This window comes from Pieris rapae, chromosome Z, assembly GCF_905147795.1.
Source record: "Pieris rapae chromosome Z, ilPieRapa1.1, whole genome shotgun sequence".
NCBI classification, from domain to species: domain Eukaryota; kingdom Metazoa; phylum Arthropoda; class Insecta; order Lepidoptera; family Pieridae; genus Pieris; species Pieris rapae.
The window spans coordinates 8,752,656-8,768,389 of NC_059534.1; the positions used below are offsets into that span (position 1 = coordinate 8,752,656).

Genomic DNA, 15,734 nt, shown 5'->3' on the forward strand with positions numbered 1-15,734 from the left:
TAAATAGACCAGAGCCTTTAAAAATAATAAAAATAATTATTATTCTCCGCCTTTTCCAATGGTTGTCATCCCACTATTATTTTTTTTAGTTTCAAAAATTATCGACCCTGTTCTAAAAAGTAAAGAACTGCAAATATAATAGAAACTTAATAAAGTATTTTTTTGTGTCTATAAAACTTTCGATAATTTTTATTAAAGAAAATGAGTTTATTTACTATATGGTGTCGATAAGTTATAAATTATATTATTCTGCAAGTTAAATGGGTTTTATTAATAAAATAACAATGTATACGACACGTTCATTAAAAACTGTATTTTAATATTGAAACAAATGCGTTGATTTTTAAATTTTTGTACCACTTATAGCGTGATCAATGTGGGCGGAGTTCTACGGCGTAGGTGATCTACGTACTGGCTACATTAAACATTCTAAAATTATTTGAATTTTTATTGAGAAATTATAACTTCTAAAAATTGTTATAACTTTAAAACCAATTTTATACTGAGTAATACGAATACTGATATACCAATGGCGCCACCATACAACATTTCGCAATTGGCCTATTGGGAACTAAAGTGACGTTTATACAAATACTCAAGAATAATTCGTAATCATCACCACTATGGAGAATTAATTACTGCGTCTATAAACACTTTTTTAGTAAAGAATAGATTAATTAGATTCATAAGTTGCTCTACATTGTAAAAGAATATACATTTTTTAAATAATAGTTTCAAACATCGTAGAATTTTTAGTAGTAAACTATATTTAAATATTTCCAAAGAGAACCGGTATAAGGAAGAAGGAGTTTCTTAGGCTAAATAGTAAATTCGCAGACTCTCTTGTCACAGGCGTAGTCTTGCCAATAAACGAGAACTCACTATATACTTACAAGTAATGCCAAATAAAAATAATAAATCAAAGACGGATGTAAGGTTTTTATAAATTGTAATTGTGAGTTGAGTACTTGCGGTACGCCTACTGATACTCATGAAATAATTGCCTGTACAAAAAACGTAGTCTAATTCGTGTAAACAGAGATCGCAATACAATACGATCGTAAAATATGCCTCAGCTAAAGCTCGTCGCTAGGCACTTTTAAGCCTCCAATACTTTTACTGTGAGTAATTAATACTTGCTTATACGAGCAGACTTATAGCGAAGAAACATGTCTAACGAAATGCATTGACTGTGTCAGGCACAGAATTCTGACAAACACACCTTCACCCTTTTTCACAGTACATTTCCCTAAATGTATATTTAAATCTCCTTATCAAAAATTCTCCTGCCCGTTTGCTCCATGTCTGACACGTGTCATGTACCGTAATAATCTAACGACACAGCGGAACTACAGCGACTAGGCTAAAGTTGTGTGAATAACACCGTTGGTTGAAAAAACGATTGGTTGAAGACGCATTCATTGAAACCGCTAAATTGGGTATACGACGTGTTGCGACGTCCATTGTGGTTTTTTATTAGATTCCCGCGATGTTTGAGACGATTCGATGAAATATTGTGTACAATTTGTAGTGTCTCTTAAACATTTTACATTTAATTTAACTAAATTGAAACATTTATAAGTTTTATAATTATTTTAACACAGTGAAACTTATATGTGCTAAAATAATTATAAAACTTATAACCGATTCCAGAAACAAGTATATTGACCTAATACGTTTTTTTTATTTAGTATATTTAATCAATTGAATAATATTTAACAGTTTCAATTTGAAAATACACTTTGACTTAATATTGTTACCAAATGATATGTTTATTTTGTATATTTGCACATGTAAGCGTCCTAGATTTCAAGCGAAAGAGAAATCTGCGAACCTACTTATCCTAAAATTAAGAAAAGCTGTTGCGATTTCAAACTCTATAATTTAATGACTGACTTATTTTGAACGAGCATCTAGTTCAAGGGATGTTTGCAGCACGTCATTGTTTGGAAAATAGGAGAACGCAGTAAGGGAATCCCTTTATCACCCAAGAATAACTTTTTACCAAGGGATTTAAAAAGTTACAAATAACTACGAACAAAGTCACATCTTTAATTTGTTCGTAGTTATTACAGGAGTCAACTATTAACTTTGTTCACTAGCTTTATTCGCTTTGAAAGGATCAAATATCACGGGCCTAGGGATGTTCCCATGTTCGTCTTGTTCCATTTAGGTATAATTTAATAGTAAACATATAAATTACACGTAATTACATAATATAATATTGTATGTTGGATAATGATACTTATATGTACTACATAAAAATGCGAATCAGTTCTGATTCTGATGATTCGTTAGAAATTAACAATAATTCTAATAGAAAATAAAATACTAGTCATATATATTGTTACATCGATTTTGATGTGTAACATACAACATTTTTCCATAGATTGCTTACTGTCATAAACATACATCTATTTTAAGTTGTTATTTAAATAATTGTATATGTAATTATGATTTTAGTGATCCGTTCGTAAGTAGAGATAGAGAATGCATTTAAAAGGTTTAATGACTCCAGCTAAGCATCTAAATATAACCGTTATCTAAGCTGAGAAGTTATTTATACTGCTAGGTTATCTATTCCTTACTTCGAACAAACTAGCAGTCTATTTTTACTTGCAATACTTTCTTGAAGTTCTTTTAATATGCATTAGGACTTGTTAAACTAGTTTTCTGCATCCATTAAGTAGACATATCTTTACTGCTATTTAGTTTTAATTACTCATTACACTTTGAGTGCAATCTCTTAGGGTCTCAGAAGGATACTACGTAAACACAAGCAAGTGAAAGTGACCACAGTTTTTTGACTGATACCAATTAACAATTGTTTAACAATAACTTGTTCGCGTTTTGAGTTGAAGACTACCGGATTTTAATGCAAAACTGGCTAGAGTCCTTTCTCCATGCGAGTTAACTCCCGATTACGTTATAGCGCTGATGTTTTTTAAAAAAAGCGCTTAATTTGGTTGTATACTCAACGGTCAAATGCACAAAGGTAATCTTATGGCGCCACGACTACTAAAAACATAATCAAATAAAACGCTTTTAAAGTACTACATTGGTCGCTTGACCACAGCGAAAGCGCTAAGTTAGCATCAGTTTCGACTTATAGGCTCTTAAAAGTTTTCGCAGACAAGGCCAACTCCTTCGCAAACTACCCGAGAACAACCGGTTACCAAAATACTTGATGACGTCACATGCAAATTTCGTACATGTAACATTAATATTATACGCCGTTACAGTATGTGCGGTTTACAATTACCATATAATAAAAAATTAATACTAATTCCAAGTGAAACTTTTAATGGTTAATATTTAAATTAACTCTAATTAAATGTGCGTGCTAAGTTAAACACTTCTTTGTTTTTATCACCTTTATTATGACATGTATTGTGACAATTATTATATATAAAATAAATACTAATGCGTACTCGAGTTTTACACTAACATTTTAAGCACACTTATTCTACAAGTTACACTGTCGCCGTTGAGAAAAAGACACCCACTCCACTCCCGCTTCATCATTTTCAGCGCCTCTCCAAAGTAAAACGTTCGGAGAATCATATATTAAATCGAATTCACAGAACTATTATGATAAGCTATTTTATGCTAATTTTTAAGCAGAACGCGCGTTGAAGTCAGTTGTATTGCAGATTCTAGTATATCTATTTATGCAATAAATATGACTGTATTATTTACATGATTATGTATGGTTTAGAGGAACATACCTGAGATTTTCTTGTAAAGAGTAGATTTTTATGAAAAATTAGATAAAATGAAAGTCTCGTTCCAGGAAACCAGTAAATATATTTATAATATATGGAAAAATTTGTAATTGACATTTGTGTTTCAAATAAATCATGAGAATTGATGATAAAGATCGCAATAAAAACATCAAATCTATAAAAATTAATTATTCAAGGATAACGTAACAAAAAACGCAAATAATGCGTTCGAAAACTTCGATTTTACGCAGCTATTTCAACGGGGATTTTTAAAAAACACGATTCAAATGCTGATACAACCGTTAAATTTATAATTGAGACTTGGTGTATTCATTTGAAATTTTTTTTATAGAACAAGGGGAAAACGGGCAGGTGGCTCACTTACTCACTTATTGTTAAGTGATACAGCCGCCCATGGACACTCTCGATGCTAGAGGGCTCGCGAGTGCGTTGCCGGCCTTTTAAGAATGAATGAAACTTTTCACGCACAACGAACTTATGAACGTCTAAGTGCGGTAACAGAGTCCACATTCATACATAGTGCATGCAAGTTTATTTTACGTTTAGAATAAAGCCATGTAAAGTTATTAATATAACGATTATAATAATAGTTCAGTCAGTAGATTTCAAATACAAGGCTAAAATAGGCTCCGTTGATTTTTATCTGACCATCTATAGACTCATTAAACGCGAATTCTAGGTAACAAAACTTCGCAATCTACATATTGATACTTAATTTAATCCATTCATTTAATTAATGTCTTTCTTGTATCGTTTATTCATATGTTTCGAAAGCGTCGTCGTCTCTACGTCATCGTGACGTTGTGTCGACAACTATTAAAATAATATAAACAGATTTCAATTAATACACAGCGCATATATTAGAAGTCGTATGGGGACTGAGATAAAATTACGTTGCGTCAGGCGTTCAACTAAAATTTGTATTAAAATCGTCACATTGAGGACTATCTTAAAGTAATATTTTCACAGGAATAATATATTAAATATTATAGAATTTAAACAGGTCTATATTATACAATTTCTATTTAAAATACGTTTTATTCATTTTATTCTACATATCTTAAATAATTAAATTTATTACCAAAAAGTAGAGCTTTTATAATTACCTTTAGAAAACAAATGGAAGAAATCGCTTGTAAGCGATAAGGCCGCCCGTTGCCTTATAACTTTTGTAATCTGTTTTTTTTTTGTTATGTATGTTTTTGGTAATAAAGTATTAAAAATTTTTTTAAGGTAGTACTCAAAATGCATAGCCGTAAATGTGCACTAATACATTCAATGGTAAAATAAACTTATTCACGCTACACATTACGATGTACATAAATTATCGCTGCATTTAATTGTCCATGAAACAATTTTTCGTTTTACAATGCTATCGCTTCTCTATAATTGGAAGAACGCTAAAGCTATTCTATAATGTTCTATTATTCGATCAGTAAACATTCTATTTAACAATTAAATAGCGTGAGAAGTGAGAACAATTAGAATCTAAAACCCTCTTTTCCTAAATACATAATCAAACCGAGATCTATTATAAAAACAATAAATAGATGATTGGTACTGTATTATTAACGAAAATGTTTGAAGAATATATCGACAATTGTCGTCTAGGTTATACTAGAGAATTATGAAACGAAATTCACGGAATTTAAAGAGGTAGATTTTGAATTAATCTGATGGATGTATTTATATAGAAATAAATAGCATAATGAGTTATTGAAAATTACATTAAAATTAAGTTATATTTGAACAACGATCACCGTATCGAAATTATAGTCGCGACCGTGACGTTGCGACTAATCAATGTATTTCACAAATCCAGCAAATATACTGTATACAGCGAACAGAATACATTATGTACTATGCTTTTTATAGAATTTTTGTCGAGGATAACTAGTCAGTCGCTCTTCCTGAAAAAACGTCATTCGTACGATGTGAGAATGCGTGATTATTGTGACGTCTGTTATTGTCTCGAGCGACATTAAGACGCGTAGAGAGGGATGAATTACTTTGTTAATTGCTAATTAACATATAATATTGTATATGTTTATGGTTAGGTTCTTGTCATTGTTGTCTTAGTATTATTGCAGATGTATATTTAATAAAACGCATGAGTCTTTTATTTCCAAGTAATTAAGCATTATATAGGGTAAAAGATCTCTTGTTAATATACTTTAGCCTTAAAGTTACTGGAAAATAGACTATTTTATTAATGCATCTGCTAAAACAAATGCCAATCATAATAAACGCATTTGGAATATGTTTATATTCGTTGTAGTTCTCATCGCTTCACTAAAAATATAAATACAGCTTTGTGGAAAACAATATATCATATGCGTGTTGTAATTGGTATTGGCTGTAATAAATACATACTACGTGTTTATCGATGTCTATGCGACGTTGTAGAAGCCCCGCAGAGCAGCGGCGAGGGCCGGGCGATTGACAGGCCAGGCCTTTTCTAAAAGAACAAGAACATTCGTCAGCTTCATGAAATACCGCTCAGCCTCGCGTAGCTAATAAACAATCGCATTGCACAATAGCTGGCTTATCACGCTAACAACCTTGGATCAATTTATTCGCATATTGATGTTATTGACGAATTGGGGTTTTATGGTAAGATTCAGAGTCGAGATTAAGTAAACAAAATCGGTGTATGTAACATTCAAAACCTTTTTGACGTGCGATTCATAGTTCGGGTTCGCGTCTTGACTCTATATCTTTAGCCATAAGGAATGTTTAAGCTTTCAATATACTCAATATGTAAAGTCCTTTTTTAACGCTGTTAGCAATCCAATCTTCCTGTTAAAGATACATATTATAAAGTCGGCCTTGTTCTTTCTTGCATAAATAAAATTTTTCAATATAAATAGCGATAAAATATCGAACTGTTGGGGTTTTATTATGATTAAAATCTTGTTTTCATTGACAACCTTTCATTGTTGTCCTTATGTACGCGAATCGTATTAGTGTTTTAAAACGATCATTAAGTTTTGATGTTTAGATAACAAATTAATTTTTCGTTCAAAACGGAAAAACCAATGTTTTAAAATGAACGATTCATACACAATTTATAATGTTTTTCACAATTTACTAGTTATCACTTAAGACACAAAATCAGTATAAATTCAATAGCTATTTAAGGCTTATGTTCTACGTTCATTAGGGATAATTTATTTGTGACAAAGTTCATAACAGAGAGATCTATCATTAGTAGCAATTCAACAAATCCATTATTAACGTCAAGTAAATTGAAATAATGAGGACAAATATGTGTTCATGTAACCCCGTAAACTAGGTAAAATTTTAATGGTTTCCGTTCTGAAGTTGGTAGTGCTTAAACATCGATGTATGCCAACATTTTAGGAGATATGGAATAGAATAACTCTGTGTCTATGTCCAGATATGTTTCGTAGAACGATCTAACAGGAAGCAAATGATCAACTTTATGTTGCCTTCAGACTATTCCATTGCTTTTTAAGTACTAACAATTTTAATAAACGTATTGATTGGCGATAGATTACGATTATTTACGAATGCGCAGATAAATCGATATTCAGTGGAGGTTCCGGTAAGGTCGGTCTTTGCCATTGCGCTGGTGCTCAAGGTCAACGATCAATTGTAATTTTTTTCGCAAGTCAACCGGATTGATGTAACCTGCTCCTGAGACATCCATCATTACGTCATCCATTCAGAAAATTATAATTTATTACTATGTTATTGAGACACCGAAATTAACGAAATAGGATGCTCCTTTGGACATGACAGAAGAAAAAATGTATTGCAAAGAAGACTAGACTAGACTAGATTTGTTCTAGTGAAATAAAATGAGTTTGGTGTTTCACAAGGATTTAAAACATGGCACAAAATATCGATGAAACTGCTATGCGTACAATTTTTAAGTATTTATACGGAATAAGAGTAGACTATTAGCAAAATAAAAATTGTATTTTAAATGATTTATTTACATGACCCCCAAAATTTTACTATGCAAATCTATACAAACATATGAATATATGTATAATATTTTATTTCCGCTAATTTTGACTTAAGTTTTTCCGTCAATTTCCGGTAATTTAGAGGTTATTTGAAAAATTATTGATATCTCTATTGTGTGCTACAACTCAGACTGTTCGAGATTTTAATTATACTTATGGCAGATGCGCTATCACGATAAAAATATGCGCGGGTCGTTTGCGGAAAACTGTGATAATAATTGTACACGATGCTATGTGCATCCCTGATAGACAATCTCGGAGCGATTTATGACAATACTTAGTTCCGCTTCTCAAGTCCAACTTAAGCGTGTTTGTTTAAATTAAATAACACTTCCGCGATATTCAAAGAATACGCCGTTTCAATAACACTAAATTACATTTTAAGTTTGTAAAATTTAAAAAAAACCTATATTCCTGAATTGATTATAGATTTCACAACACGAATAGTTTTTACTGATTACATAAGTCAATATTTTAATAGCTATGTTCGATTCACGGCGAGACAATAATTATTTTAAGAAACAGGCGTGTTGTTTGCTTCAGCTACGAACATTATTCGTGTATATCTATATATTTATAAAGTTATTAAATTTAAAGTTAATGCTGCATCAACCATGCTAAAAGAGTCGAGGTGAAACTTATTAAATAATTATTAGATAAAATGATGTCTAGATATTTTAGCTGACACCGTGATACAAGTGTCCTACAAACATTTCATAAAATTATATTTGATTGACACAAAGTTTTAACTTTAAGACACCGTTATTTACCGATAGCTTCGATTTAGTTATTTGCATCATAAACTTAAAAATTAGTTAATTATTATATTAAAATAAATAAATCAGTGGCGCTACAACCTCTTTAGGTCTTGGCCTCAGATTTCTGAATCTGTTTCATGATCATTTTTAAATCTAATAGGCAAGTAGGTGATCAGCCTCCAGTGCCTGACACACTACTGTGTCTAAGACATGTCGGTTTCCTCACGATGTTTTCCTTCACCGTTCGAGCAAATGTTAAATGCGCACATAGAAAGAAATTCCATTGGTGCACAGTCGGGGATCGAACCTACGACCTCAGGATGAGAGTCGCACACTGAAGCCACTAGCCACTGCTCTTATACATAAAATTAAACATTGAAAATTCCCTGTTTATAACGATTAAGCAAGTCTATAGAAAAATTCTCGAACAGTGGCGGATCATAAATCTTTCATTCAATACATCTGAATGTATGACTTTAATTATTTACTTGTCGAATTTTTGCACCATGACCAATGTATGAATTGTTAACAAATATGTTATTCGCAAAAAAATCATTCTTTCTCGCTAAATTGCTTCTAATTATATGAGATAAAAAATACGCGTCCATGTTAAATTAGTCAATTTATTTCGACATTGCGATTCAATTTTGTAAAACGGGAATGTTTAATGATGCTTTTGAAATTGCGAAGTTAATAAAATAATAATTATGGCGATTCTCAGTGTTACAATAATTGTTGGAGTTTGGATTGAACTTTTGTCTTCATAATAAAGCTTAAGAAACACGATCATATCTCCAACCCAAAGCGTGGCAGATGTCCTTTGTGTTCTGTCATAGTTACAGAATCTCTCCTTGAGATTAGTATACACGACACAAAGATATACTACATATATATAAAACTGTTACATAGCTGGGCCGAGTCAAAATAAATTAAATCAATCATCTTGTACTTTTATTTAATTAAAAGTATTTTATGAATTTAATTTATGTTACCAAAACGGTTTGGGTTTTAATTTTATGAATGAATAAATAATTATAAATGATAATTGAATTTCGTTATCACAGTGTAAAACAATTAAATGTTTTATTTGCTGTTTTCGTATTGTTTTAAAGCACGCTAGTAAAGTCTACATATATTTAGAACCAACTTCGCACTAATAAATGCATCCGCCTCGCAACGAAAAACCTTCATAATAATAAAAGAACCGTGATCCGTTTTGATGAACATAACCCACTTGCCTTTATACGCTATTCTGTTTCCATATACAGGAGACAAATGATTCTGGAGGTCGAATGTACGTAATTAACTAAGACATTATTTTTAATTAACTAAAAATTATTTGCACCTTGCACTTTTGTTACTGATATAAAACGTGAAGGCTAATGCGATAAATCCCGATGTTTTAAATTGTCCCGATTATTAAACATTTCTTCATTAGTCACAACTAGAGCGTAAATATACCCTTATGTGGTAGACATTTTTCTGCGTCTGTTTACTGATAATTGGACATAGAATAGGTATGTTTTACTACGTAAGGTTTTTGTAGCTAAGACATGCAGGTTTCTTTGCCATGTGCATGATATGTTAATTGCGCACATGAAATAATACATTTCTTAATGCATAGGCGGACTGCGAAGGCACGAACGCCGAGTTAAGAATCACACGCTCAATCTATTTGTCAATTAAACTAAATTATTTAACAATTACAGCGGTACTATTGCGGTAACCGCAACAATTTATTTCGCTGTTTATTTGAAATCTTATTGCAAATGTTAAACATTAACATATTTGATTCAAGTGATAAGCTACGTTTTAATTACTTTTAACCTGGCAAACACATCAATTTGATAACGTGTTACTCAGAGACGTTTAAATTTTGTAGTAATATTTTATTTATATCTACTAATATCCATAAAATATTGGTTTCGTTTTCAAATTAATTTATCTCTAAGGTTGTTGAGACACGAATTTTGTTACTCTGAATTAAAATTGTGTCATGTAAATGTACAAGCTCATGAAATTGTATGCCTTTGAGAGGTGTCGGCCGATTTGGCTAACGCATTTGCATACTAATACAACGGTAATAGCACCATTGTCTTGTGGTACCACCGCGTACCTCGCTCGTAATGAGACTGTTTATAAATATTTAATGTTATGAAAAGTATTACATGCTTACAATTTCCTTATTACAAGCTGTTTTTAGTTTATCCTTTCTAAAATAAGTTTGACCTCAAATGTTGATTAAACTTTTCTACATTTGTTATAACTATATCGTTTATGATATATTTTATTAATAGTTTGTTTAAGTGGGTCTAGAGCTTATAGGAAATATTGTGATCATCAGTTCACGGTAAACAAATACAATTTGTCTCTATAATTAATTCTTTAATTCTTCTATAATAAATTTAATATTTCAGCGCCGTAGCAACAGTATGAATATCAGATTTGCTTTCTTGACCCAATTTAGTTCTATACTTAGTTCGCAAAGAAATTGGGAATGACCTCATTACAATTTCAACGTTTGGTAAAATACTTCTAACGTTAACATTACTTCATTCAGTATGTAATAATGAATTAATTTATTGTAGAGTTACATCGGGACACCATCGCACAAGGATTTGACATTCTTGTTTGTTATCATGATTGCACTTACCTTGTGCATAGGATATACAAAGTAACATCCTATATTTATCAAGAATTATGGTTTATTTAATATTTATGCTGTTAACTGCAAATGCCACAGACTACAGACCATTACCAAAAAGCATTACAATTAAATGAATGAATAAGTATACGATTAATAATATTACAGATATAGTTAGTGTAAAACAAGTTTAAATTAACGAAAATAAAAATAATAATTTGATCTATGCCTAATAGAATCGATAGATCTATTTATTAAATGCGTGTTGGTTGAGATTTTGACATTGTATTGTTATCGCCTAATTGGCTTCCACATTTAGCAACTTCGTCAGTGGTGGAGAATGTTCCGTATTGTTATCCAATCCTTTTAGATTAATTTGCAAGTAACATCTACAACTAATTTTTTTCTAAAACAAGATTAACGCATTTGCGACACTCGCTAACTGATTTTTCTGGAACTATATAAATGACGCTTGAGCAGTGTTGGCCTAGTGGCTTCAGCGTGCGACTCTCATACCTGAGGTCGTAGGTTCGATCCAGGGCTGTGCACCAATGAACTTTCTTTCTATGTGCGCATTAAACATTTGCTTGAACGGTGAAGGAAAACATCGTGAAGAAACCTGTCTTAGGCCCAAAAAGTCGACGATGTGAGGCAGATCACTTACTTGCATATTAGATTTAAAAATAGTCATGAAACAGATTCAAAAAATCAGAGGCCAGGACCTAAAGAGGTTGTAGCGCCACTGATTTATTTTTTAATACAAATGACGATTAAGAAATAATGGGTTGAAGATATCAATGAGAATTAAGAATTTATAAGAAATGAAGCCATCGATAATAATTGTTTAATATTTAGATTTTTTATTTATAATCGTGTCATCTGTATAGGTCAAATACTTAATATTCAGTCGTGTCAAAGATATTTATCGTTGATATAAAATTAATAATGCTAATCAGATACATATATAATAAAATTTCATTATTAATGCTGCACTTTTGACAAAAACCGTATTGGTGCTAAAGTATAGGGGATTACGAATTAATTAATGATTTGAAATTATCATTAATTAATTTCTGTAAACTAGGCGAGTGTGATGGGTTCTCAGAAATGTAGTGTAATTTCTATATTAAATATTAAAATGTAATCCGTTGAATCTCGTCATATGTGGAGATACAAATTATTAAACAGCGAGGGGCATGAATCCCCAAACTCTATTAGGTTAATGATTTAAAAAAACCGGCATAAGAACGTTCTGGTAAGGTTATTATTTGCCTATCACGTCCATTGTCAATTGCAGTGCAAAGGTTTTCCCTGCGAGTATCTTTGTTTGAAATCTCTTACATCATCGTCATCTTCTCTCATGCGATGTTTCCGCTCAGCTTTGAAACGACGCGGTAATTAGTTTGTTTATAATCCTTTATTACGCCTGCATTACGACCGTCGCAAGGTCACAACAAATTAGCCTTCAACTTTAATAAGCAAAATCAATCAAATTCATCTGCGCTACAGTGCTGTAAAAATATCTATGAACGAATCGAGCGTCTCGCATTTCCGCGTATGGCTAATAAAATAAAACAGTTCATCGGAGAAAGTAAAATGTGAAATCATTGTATGAGACGCGTATTTACTTTAACCAAAGGACATCGATGTGTGTGTTGACATAATGTTTTTGCTTGGTTTGGAAGAATTTCGACTTGCGTAAACTTCAAACTTCCACCTAAAGTCAAGGTGACCAAGCAAGTATTTTCAAGACCGGTGCGATATTGAGCTTAGTTTTTTGGATTGCACGCTGCTTTTATTATTAGGAATTATATAGTTTTAGTAGCTCAATTGAGAGAGGACTGGCTGTCTTTGAAGGAGGCCTTCACCTATACTCGAGTTTTTACAGAAGAATATTTTAAAAGTAGGAAAAACTAAAGAACTAAATTAAGGATACAAATTTAATTACTAACAAAACTAACACTATGTAAGTAAACTTAATTATTCCAACTTTTTGTTCTGCTGTAAGAAATAAAAGGCTTTTTTATTTTTATTTATTTTTATATAGTTTTAATATTATATAGTTTTAACGCATTTCAGTAGTATGCTTTGACGTTACTAGTTACGGCTCGATACCTGTTAAGACGAAATGACAAATGTTCTGGTTTCGCTTAGAATCGCCTTGCCTTCAATTCAAAGGAATGTAGTATTGGAGCATGCAAAGCGTCGTAGTTCATTATAAAACGCTTAATGAAATCGTGACCAGTCTACTGTTGCATAATAAAGACTATTTTGCAAAATTGCGGAATTTGAGAAATATTTATTGCCTGGTTTGAGATTCACTAAGTCCGAAATATTGATTAATAGAATTAAAGATAATAAAGATAATGTTTACCAGGGAATGCGTGATACAGACGTTAGCTAGACAAGACAGCAGGATTATTATGTAAAAATACCTATAATAGGCACTACTTTAAATTTCCACTCTACCATATTCAAGACGGAATCATAGACTTGGCACTGTCTAGGAATATGCTATTATAGCGAGTTTAAATATTATTTTCCTCAAATTATATATTTATTTATTATTAAAGGGCACTCTAACGAAACACATGCAAACAGTTACAGAGAACATGTGACATACAAAAAGATACAAGCATATCGATCAATGAAAAGTATGTCTTGTCTGAATTTATATTATATATAATAGTTATCAGTTAACACTTATATGTAGAATGTAATATTGTATCATGAAAAAAGAAGTTTAAAGTAATTAAGGAAAATTAAATAAAATTTAAATAGTTTGGTCCTTGTGGCAGTGTACCTTTCACGCTGGCAGCATTTCCTCGCGGCATTGCGACACTTATTCGTTGAGAGAGCACCAGCTCTGTGGGGGAGAGTGGGGGGGGGGGTCACCGGTACCATCAATCAGGCGCCAACTTTACTTATTATATTTATAATTAGGCTATGCATTTGAATTCCACGGCTCAAGAGTTCAAAGGGAACAAAATTGGATGAAAGACTCTTTTATTTAAGCCGCTTATTAATTAATTTTCTCCTCATACTCCGTTGAAGACGTCTACTAAACAAAATATTATGTTTATGCAGGGAACAGGAGTTGGTTTATTTTGTGGAACATTCTGCTCCTCATCATAATGCTAAGCCAGGGCCAATTACAATCACAGCACACACGCATTACATACTTGAGACAAACCGAATGGGAAAAGGAAAATAAGATATATATATCTTATATAAGATATATATATATATGTGTGTCTCATTATATCTTTTATTTATAGTTTTTTTGTCAATATTTAAATATTTTACTGGCAACGCTACATTATCAGCACTAACTAAAAGTATTTTACTGTATTTCCAGTTATCGCAATAACATTTTTTTGCTTTGCCCACATACTTATTATGCCATAAATCTCATACAATGTAACAAACTATGTTTATGACAGGAAAATATTTGAACGTTACTTTATGCCTACAAATATGTCTATTCATTGATCATTTTAAGTAAGCCTTCATAATTAAATTGGATGGCAATGGTTTTCCTCTTATATCGTCTCTTTTCGAGGGATGGCGATCATTAAGATAACTTTAATTTTGGGTACCGCGCCTCTAAACGATAACGTTCGTTGGTACTTAATAAAATCTCTTAAAGTAGATTTTTAAATTTTTCAATTCTCTAGTTTCTAAAACAATTAAAAAATAAAATACGTTTATTTTGGAACGTAAGATCATCATGGTATCACTTATTCCACGTCATTAAATTCGAGCCTGTTGGCATCCCAACTCATCGGCCAAGAACACAGAGGGTGTTGGCCGAGAGAAAAAGCCGGCGTAAAAAACTCTCGGTACTCTTTTTATTAACAGTTGAGTAAAGAAAGAGCTTTGATTATTAAACAGTTACTTGGCTTAAGTAATTTTTAATGAACGATTACGCCTGTTTGTCGCTAACGTTGTAGTCATTAATATTATCATCGACATGTTAGTTTATTTCAACAATTATCATACATTTTATTTTTATCACTTGAACATGTCCATTGCATACATTTTTTTAATGATTAAGCAAAAGAATGCGCTATGATCACGTCCTAATATTTTTTAGAATAACTATTATAGATAGTATTATCTATTAACATGAATCATACACAATGGTAGTTTTTAAAGTTAAGCATTTTCTTAAACATCTTGTTAAAAATTACTAAGGAGTTTTTAATTACCAAAAGAATTTGAAGAATGTATTATAAGTTTATCGTAAGGTTTTGAACATTACATTGTTTCAAAATATTTGCGTTTATTGAGATAGTTGGTCAAGGATTTTCAAACGCCACGACACCTGTGAGCTAATTCACGTTTTAAACTATTCATATACGAGACGACGAATGAATCTAAAACTCTTAAACAATGTTTGTTAAAACTTTTTAAATTATAACTACTTTTCGGATATTTTAGGAAGTCATTTTTTTCATAACAAATCATTTAATCTGTAATGTTTTGTGCAAACTCTTTAATACTTTGCACAAAACATTACAGATTAAATGATATTTTGTTCTAACTCTTTAATCCTTTGCACAAAATATCGTATCATATGATAAATGAG

General features: G+C 31.5%; 1 protein-coding gene across 2 annotated transcripts in view; it reads right to left on the reverse strand.

Annotated features, from left to right (window-relative positions):
• Nucleotides 1-15,734, reverse strand: part of LOC110993973 (UNC93-like protein) — a 46,075-nt gene that overhangs the window by 12,898 nt on the left and 17,443 nt on the right. Inside the window, exon 2 of one of the 2 annotated variants that reach the window (XM_022260418.2) lies at nucleotides 6,120-6,204. The exons of the other annotated variant lie outside the window; for it this stretch is intronic. The gene's annotated coding sequence lies outside the window, so the exon portion shown is untranslated. The remainder of the gene's footprint in view (nucleotides 1-6,119; nucleotides 6,205-15,734) is intronic. 2 annotated transcript variants of the gene reach the window in all.